We start from the raw sequence: 9,002 nt of genomic DNA on the forward strand, positions 1-9,002 counted from the left end.
ATTGTAGACACCCTTGTCAGTGTCCAGCAACAGATCACCAAACTTGAAAACCTTAACACCGAATCTGAGCTATCTCATTTTCATCACTTGATCGATGATATCCAAAAAAAGCTTGAAATTTTACAACAATCAACACCTACTCAGGCAGACTTAGCCCTGCTCCAAGATGCTATGCGTAATATAACTGACGCTAGTGAATTAAATACTGTGAAATTAGCCCTGGAATCTTTGCAGAATACTGTCGCCAATTTGCCTACATCACAGGAACTTAAAAATATTAAAAGAGCAGTGAATCGCATATTAAAATCAGAAGATATCAAAAATATCCAGACAGAGATCAAACAGCTTACTCAGACAGTGGCCACTCTACCAACCAATCAACATATTAATGAACTTTATGCCTTGTTTGAGGATATCAGAAGACAAGTCCACGATCTTACAGCCCAAAATTCAAAATTGGCGATTCTTGAAAATCTACAGCAAATTGTGGCCAACATCAAGCAACAACTAGGGACCATGGAATCCAACCAAGCAAATGCTCTGTCTGTTTTTGCCACCCAGCTTCAAGAGATTGTGCAACAATACAAAAAACTTGCTGTAGACATAAAAATCAAGCCAGGCCACGATGATGTTGTTAGGACTATCAATGAGCACCTTGAATCTGTAACAAGTAGATTGCTTACAGCAGAAAAAGAAATAACTGGCCTAATCGAGAATCCTAAGCATACAGTAATTCTTGAATTGAACAGTATACCCAACAAAGAATATGATTCACCATTTACACCAGGTGGTAAACTGTATAAGATGTCCCCCGCACAATTTTATTACCAGTTTTTTGTTGGAGGCACACTTAGACCAATCAAGATCAAATATTGGTTACAAGCACAGGCACACCACTATCCTACTTTATCAATAACTAATGCTGACAACAAACCAAAGGTCACCAGTGTAGAGTTAGAGGATTTTACAGACCCCAATACATTAGAAACATCTTATGCTGAAGATGATGGTTCTCTCGAATTTAAAATACAAATAGGAGACAAATTATATTTAGAAAATCCTGTGGTATCTGCTGCTGAACACCCTATAGTTGCAATATTCTTATTTACATACCATGTCTAGACAAACTATTGTTGATGAACTACACAAACCAGCTAGACATAACTATAAGCGACTGCCAGTGGTTACAAAAGGCATAGATGATTTATGGCAGTGTGACTTGGTGGAAATGGCGCCTCATGGGAGACAGTTGAAAAATTTAGACAAGGTCACAAAGGTTACAAGTATATACTTACTGTTATAGATACATTTTCAAAATTTGCCTGGGCATTGCCACTCAAATCTTAGACTGGAAAATGTGTTACAGAAGCCTTCAGGACAACTATTAATCAGAGTGGAAGATCACCACGCTATCTACAAACAGATAATGGCAAAGAATTCTATAATTTAGTGTTCCAACAATTTATAAAAGCCAGTCAATAAAACATTACTCAAGTTACAGTGATCTCAAAGCATCTATTGTAGAAAGATTCAACAGAACCCTAAAAAATCATATGTATAAACAATTTACCCTTCAAGGTAATTATAAATGGCTTACTATCCTACCAGAACTTCTAGATAAATATAACAACTCGGTCCACACCACAATCAACATGAAACCCTCTGAGGTAACTTCGTCTGATGAGCAGAAATTGATCAGCACTGTTTATTATCCTAGATACCAACCAACAACAAAAAAAGCTAAATACAAAGTTGGTGATCAAGTAAGAATTAGCAAATATAAGCACTTATTCAAAAGAGGTTTTACAAGAAACTGGAGTACCGAATTATTTACAGTGGTTCAAGTTAAACCTGGGACCCGTAACACATATATAATAAAAGATCATCGAGGAGAAATTCTCAAAGGCAGGTTCTATGAAGAAGAACTCAACAAAACTAAACAGCCTGACACATATCTTATAGAAAAAGTTATTCGCAAAAAAGGCAACAAAATACTGGTAAAATGGCTAGGTCTCCCAGAACACAGTTGGATCGATGCAGACAAAGTGATAATATAAACACCTGGGATGTTATAAAAAGACTACCAGAGCCTGAACAGCAAACTAAGAAAAATGGCAATCTGCTACCTGATAATATTAGATGTCTTATTGTTGGGCCATCGGCTTGTGGTAAAACTACACTAATGATTGATAATTTTATATTGGCACCCAACTGGTTAGACTGGAAAAACAGGCACTTGTATGTCTTCTCTAAGAGTTTAGAACAATTAAAATATCAGCAACTGATGAAGCTATATGATGGACTGGATATAGCCACTTTTGAATCAGATGTTAAGCCACTCGATGACTGTCTCGATAACTCTGTTGTTGTATTTGATGATATTATACTGGAAAACCAAAACAAGGTTAGAAATTTTTTTACACAGGGCCGACATAAAAACATAGATTGCTTCTACCTGGCACAAACTTTTTCTAAAATACCAAAACAATTAATAAGAGACAACAGCAATTTTATATGTGTGTTTCATCAAGACCATACCAACCTCAAACACATACATGATGAATATGTAGGTGGGGACTTGAGCTACAATGATTTTTCTAAGTTTTGCAGCAGGTGCTGGAACCAGGACAACTACGGATTTGTCACAATTGATATGACAAAAAAAGTTAATAGTGGTAAATATAGAAATAAAATTAACAATTTTCTAGATATTGAAACATATATAAATAACCATGAAAAGACCAATTATTGATGATCTTAAATTAAGAGACTATCTTGTAAAAAGATTTAAGGGATGGAAATCAGAAAACCGAGGTATTTATGAACAACACAAGCGCACAGAACAACCTATTATTGATGCTATTAGTGAACTAGGTAAAAAATATCAAAACTGTTACTGAGCAGAATCAAAATTTGATCACAGAGCTTGTACTGGTAGCTGCTAGGAACATATTAGATTATCCAATCACCCCACTTTCTAGTATTCATACACCTAGTCCTGTTCCTCCTCGAAGAATTGAGGCTAGTCAGGATCCTATTGAATTGGGTCTTCTTGCTCAAAAATATTTAAGCACACCTAAAGACAACAAAGATGAGGTTTTTGGTTTATATGCTGATGCAGAGCTTGATGGTAGCATCATACATAGAATTGGCAATTTTAGGGTAACATTTATGGGAGATGATTTGATAGTATTTTCAGAATCTCATCTTGGAGAAAGAGGTGCTTTTGTTAAGTATCCTGGCACACCTGGATTGTGGGAACTGATGACTCGTAAGAGACCTGGCAGCTATACAGATCAAGATTATGAGCACTACAAAGAAATATTAATAAAATCAGATGCTCTATACCAGAACAATGATCCCACACAAAAAAGAGTCAAGTCTAGCAATGTAGCAAAATACAACAACTTAATCAAGCCCATATGGTCACAGATCAAGACAGGTAGTGGGATCAAACAGTACAACACATTGCCTAAAGAATTTGTGTGGGTTGATGATGTCAGGAAACTTGTAGATAGGTTGCTGGTGATAGCTGGGGAAGAAAATGCTGGTAACCACAATTTTTCTAATGAAAAGGTTGGAATTATGGACATGGTAAGCACAAAATTGTCTAATTTTATAGTTAATGATACTAAGGGGATTGGATATCTTATAAAAATTATTAATACTCTACCACCTAAATTTTGGAATATCTCTGAGGGTCGGGGGCTAGTTAATGACATCATAAACAAGCTGCCATTTGAACTACACATACCAGGCTATCAGTATTGTGGTCCAGGTACCAAACTAGACCATAGACTAAACAGAGGTGATCCTGGTGTAAATCCCCTAGATGCTGCTTGTAGAGACCATGACATAGCATACAACACACATACCGATCTTGACAAGCGACATGTGGCAGACAAAAAATTAGAAGAGGCTGCATTTGGTAGATTTGTAAGCAAAAATGCTTCTTTGGGTGAAAAAATAGCAGCATTGGGGACTACAATAGCTATGAACACTAAACAAAAACTGGGGTGGGGGTTGTAAAAGATTAAATAAATTAGATACAATTTAATTGAATTAGTTAATCCCAGAATATGTATATAATAAACCAACAATGAAAGCCAAGGGTGTTATGTATCAAATACCTTATGCAGGTCTTAAAAATCTTAGAACTATTGATAGTCTTCTAACCAAAAAGCAGCGCAAGAAAAAAAGTTCTTTTCTTGCCAAGGGCCATGGTATGAAATTATTACTTAGTACACCCAATTTAAAAAATTACAGCAATCTAGAAAAAAATCACATTTAGGGTGTTTTATATTTAGTATTCCAGCTATTTTAGCTGCTTTGGGGGCTGTGAGGAGCTTGGCTGGGGGATCGGCTGCCATAGCAAAAACAGTAATAGATGCCAAGAAGAATAAGGCAGAATTAGATGAACAAAAGCGCCATAATGTGGCTATGGAAAAACAAGGTAAAGGTGTTAAGAAAGTTATGGATAAGTTAAAAAAAACAAGAGCCGCTTACAAACCAAGACATTGAAGCTTTAATTAAGCCACTGGGCATCAAAAATTTTAGAGGTGTGTACATGTCTGATTCTTTACCAGAAAAACCACTCAAAAAAGAGTGTGGCATAGTCAAGTTGGATAAGTACAAAAATCAAGGTACTCACTGGATCTGTTATCTTAAATATTTAAAAAATGAGGCATTTGTGTTTGATTCATTTGGAGGTGTTCCACCTGAGAATTTAGTAAAATATCTAAAATCAACTAATCTTTATTACAATAATACCCGTATTCAAAATTTCAAAGATATTAATTGTGGACATCTATGTTTATCTGTTCTTAGATATCTGCCTCAAATAAATAAACCATCGATTGAAAATTTTCAAAAAGCCTTGTGGTATCTAAAACATCATGGGAGTATTCCATCTTACCAGCCAAAATTCAATATTGAAACTCAGACTACATGATGATATAGTATATCCCAAAACAATAGCTCTCAGAGCATTCTATGGCATGTATTTAATCCCTAATATTACACACCACAACAACAAGATTGCAGTTGGTGACCAAAATATTGTCATCACTCCAGGGCAGTATAATCTGTCTACTCTAAATGCTCGATTACCGAGAGGTATAGTGTTAACTCAAAATTCTGTCACTCACAGAGTAGAAATTGTGTCTGCTACAGAGATAGTGGATCTGGGTACTATAGGAGAGCTATTAGGCTTTCAAAATAACACCAAACTTGAACCAGGCATCAAACACACTGCTATTAATATACCTAAATTCTTAGCCATTGAGACTCTAAATATTCACTGTAATGTGGCCGAGGGTATGATTACCAAATCAGATGGCATAGGCACTCACAAACAAACTGGCGTCATTGCAACATTCAAACCTAACTCTGAATTTATGGAACCGATCATCTACACTCCATCACCAACATTATATTTTCCTGTGTGCCATAATAGAATAGATTATATTGAGTTGATGGTCACTAATGAAAAAGAAGAATTAGTTAATTTTGCTGGAGCTACAACAACTGCTATCATAGAAATTAATATTTAAATAAAAATACATACAAATATAAAAAAATAAAATAAATAAATGGAAAATATTGAAAGTTATGTGCTACAATCATTCCCCCCAAACAGGAGGACCTTTGCAAATTTAAATCAAGCCAACACAGAGATTGAGATTGACCTTGATGTAGGGGATGGTTTTATACACCCTCACAGAGCAGACCTATATATTAAATTTGATGTTGTAAAACTCGATGGTACAGATTATCCGGCTAACTCAAATATAAGACTGGTAGACAATTTTGTGCCACATCTGTTCTCTGAAATTGAGATTAGAAAACATGGTGTTGTTATAAACAGAGTAGACTATCCTGGTATTACCTCTACTGCTTTGGCCACACTAAAATTATCCAAGACCGAGGCCTCATACTACAAAATAGGTGGATTTGAGGCTGGTGATAAAATATTATCCAAGAGCCACACAGTACTGTTTCCTATGCGCCTGTTGCCTGGATTCTTCTCAGATTACAAAGATATTATGTGGAATGGTGGTTTAAGAATTACATTTAGAAGAGCCGCCAATGATAATAATGCTTTGATGAGGTACAGTACATTAAACTCTACTGGGGCAGCTCTGCCTAATACCCTGCCTGATGAGGGCAAATGTTTTATTCAGACTATGGAGCTAAGAATTCCAGTTGTTGAATATGAAGCCAGTTATGCTCTTAAATACAAAGCAAATATACTAAAAAATCCACAGGTGCCTTTATAATTTTATACATATCAATGTGTCCAGAAGCCTGCTACTGGTAGCTATTATGAATTTGATGCTACAAACTCATTCTCCAGTATACAATATGACATGCCAGATTTTGTGGTGGTACTGTTTCAGACTGGAAGAAACAATAATCAAGAAAAAAATTCAAGTAAATTTGATAGCTGCAACATCAAGAACATATATCTTAAAATTGGCAGAAATGAGGTGTTTCCTAGAGAAAATTATAATTTAGACATGTCCAAGGATGATTTTCTTAAATTATATGAGGCATTTTCGGCATACAAAAGGGTTACAATTGGGAATACTGACATGTATTACTCACCAGATGAATTCAAAGCACAGAGACCCATGTTTGTCATCTACACCTCAAAAAGGAAAAAAGTTGTGGTTAATGACAGGACAAACATTAAAATTATCTGTGAATTCCATGATACACTCCCTTATGACACCATATGTAGTGTTATTCTCATAGGTGAAAAATCATATGTTTATGATGTAAGAAATGAGAGAGTAATAGAGCAATTCTAGAAGACTTTTGCATATTATATTGTGTTTAGTATTAGATAAACAAGTTGGACCTGGTCCTGAATTAAAATATTTGAGTTAACATATTAATATTCTAAATTTAATAAACCAGAAGTGGACCGGAAGTAAATATGTATAGGTGTAGGTGGGTATAGGTAGGTAGGTGTGGGTGGGTGTAGGTGTGGGTGTAGGTAGGTGTAGGTGGGTATGGGTATAGATGGGTGTGGGTGGGTGTGGGTGTAGGTAGGTGTAGGTATGGGTGGGTGTGGTTGTAGGTAGGTGTAGGTGGGTGTGGGTGTGGGTGTGGGTGGGTATGGGTATAGGTGGGTGTAGGTGGGTGGCAAATTCAGGTGTAGCCACATCAATTTGAGGGGGTCATCATTTCTCAAAAACTTTTCTTGTACAAAAATCTTAAATTTGATAGAGGAGGACACTTAAGCAATAATTTTTTATAGGCAACTTAGCCTAATTTTGGTACAAGCGAGACCTCCTCTTTTCTCGCTCCAGTAATACCGTATTTTACACTACTGGCTTATGAAAAGAGGCATTTTGGAGTGTGTTTGAGTAGACAGATAGAAACAGCTGCAGATGAAGCCTTTATTGCTCAGTGTAGTAAGGCTGTTCTCAAATTATCTCTCCATAGTTATTTTTATTTTTAGTGTTATTAGAGTATTATTCAAATTGTTATAACAATATGCAAACGAGAATCCACAAAAACAGTATTAACAAGAAACATACAATAACATGATGTACTGTATCCCTTACGTTCCAATGCAATCATTAAAATACGCTTTCATATTTTAAAAATACCTTCTCTATTAACTGTATCGTAATTGCCTTATTTATGCAATGTCACTATATCATCATCATCAGTATTCTACTGTCAATATCATTTTTACAGAAGTTAAATGGTTTCATTCTCACATTTAATGGAAATATGGTGTCCGCTTAACGTTTTACGAAACTTAGCATATTCTGTCTGAACATTTTTGGACTAAAGTAGGGTGGGAAATTGTTATAGATGGTAGGGGGGAGGGGAGCTAGATATTTTGGTGCCCTAGGCAGGATTGCGGTTTGTTTTCCTACGTGTGATGACCTCCCAAAGGAAGTATCTAGCAGTCACTTCATCCTTTGAAAATCTTCAGTTGGAACAAGGGTCGAATAACACGTTGTATGTTTCCCTTCTCCCCTTACCTCTGCGAGGGGCAAATTTCTCTGTGGTATATTCTGGCTTCCTTGTCTTAAAAAAAACTTTGAACTTTAGCCCCCTTAGCCTACTCTCGCTATGAGCCTGACTGGGAGTTTCTTAATTTTGCACACAGACACAGGCACATACAAATATAGATGGGTGGATTCTTACTCATACGGCTTCCCCGATGACATAATGGTAACGTCGTCAAACATTCATTGTTATGCAGTTCCTTAAGTTCTTATATTGCTCCCATGTGTTATTATTATTTGAACTACGTACGCGCTTTCCATTAAATTAGGCCACACAGAATATGCACTACGTACGTAGATTTTCAGCAAAACATGCAGGCTCGACCAAGACTCGAAGCCGGGTCTCTGGCATACCGTGCCATTGCTCTACCAATTTTTTTTCGTTTTTTTTAATTAAAGGAGTAGTAGTATCCCCCGTTTTTTTTCACTTTTTCCTCAATCTTTCATTTCTCGGTTTATCTCAATTTTTGTTTCTTTCTCATTTGCACAAACACAAATATTCATGCCTTACCCGGGACTCGAACCCGGAACTCCTGGCGTCGTAGCTCACTGTGCTAACAACTCCGTGACCGAGGTCTACTACCGCTGAGCTACCGAGCCGGCCTGGCTTCGCCTGATTTTTTTAATTACAAATAAACACTCTTAAAGAAAATTAATGTCAAAGAGGGATTTATGACCAGCATAACACCCATTTCCAATTGGTATTTGTTCATTTAGAATCTGAATTTTATCTATTTTAATAGTGCCTCCCCGATGGCGTAGTGGTAGCGTCCTTGCCTTGTAATCAAAGGATCCCGGGTTCGATATCCGGTAGAGGCACATAGTGGTTCGGATTCCACTTTAAACTGTAGGTCCAGTCCCGGTTAGACTTTCTGTGCATAAAGTGGACTTAAAACATCAAATCAATCAATTATCTAATTAATACTGACGTCAACCCATAACTCGTTAGATGACACTGGGGAACAGTGAAAT

Source organism: Lepisma saccharinum, chromosome 29 (genome assembly GCF_977018435.1).
Source record: "Lepisma saccharinum chromosome 29, izLepSacc3.1, whole genome shotgun sequence".
Lineage (NCBI taxonomy): Eukaryota > Metazoa > Arthropoda > Insecta > Zygentoma > Lepismatidae > Lepisma > Lepisma saccharinum.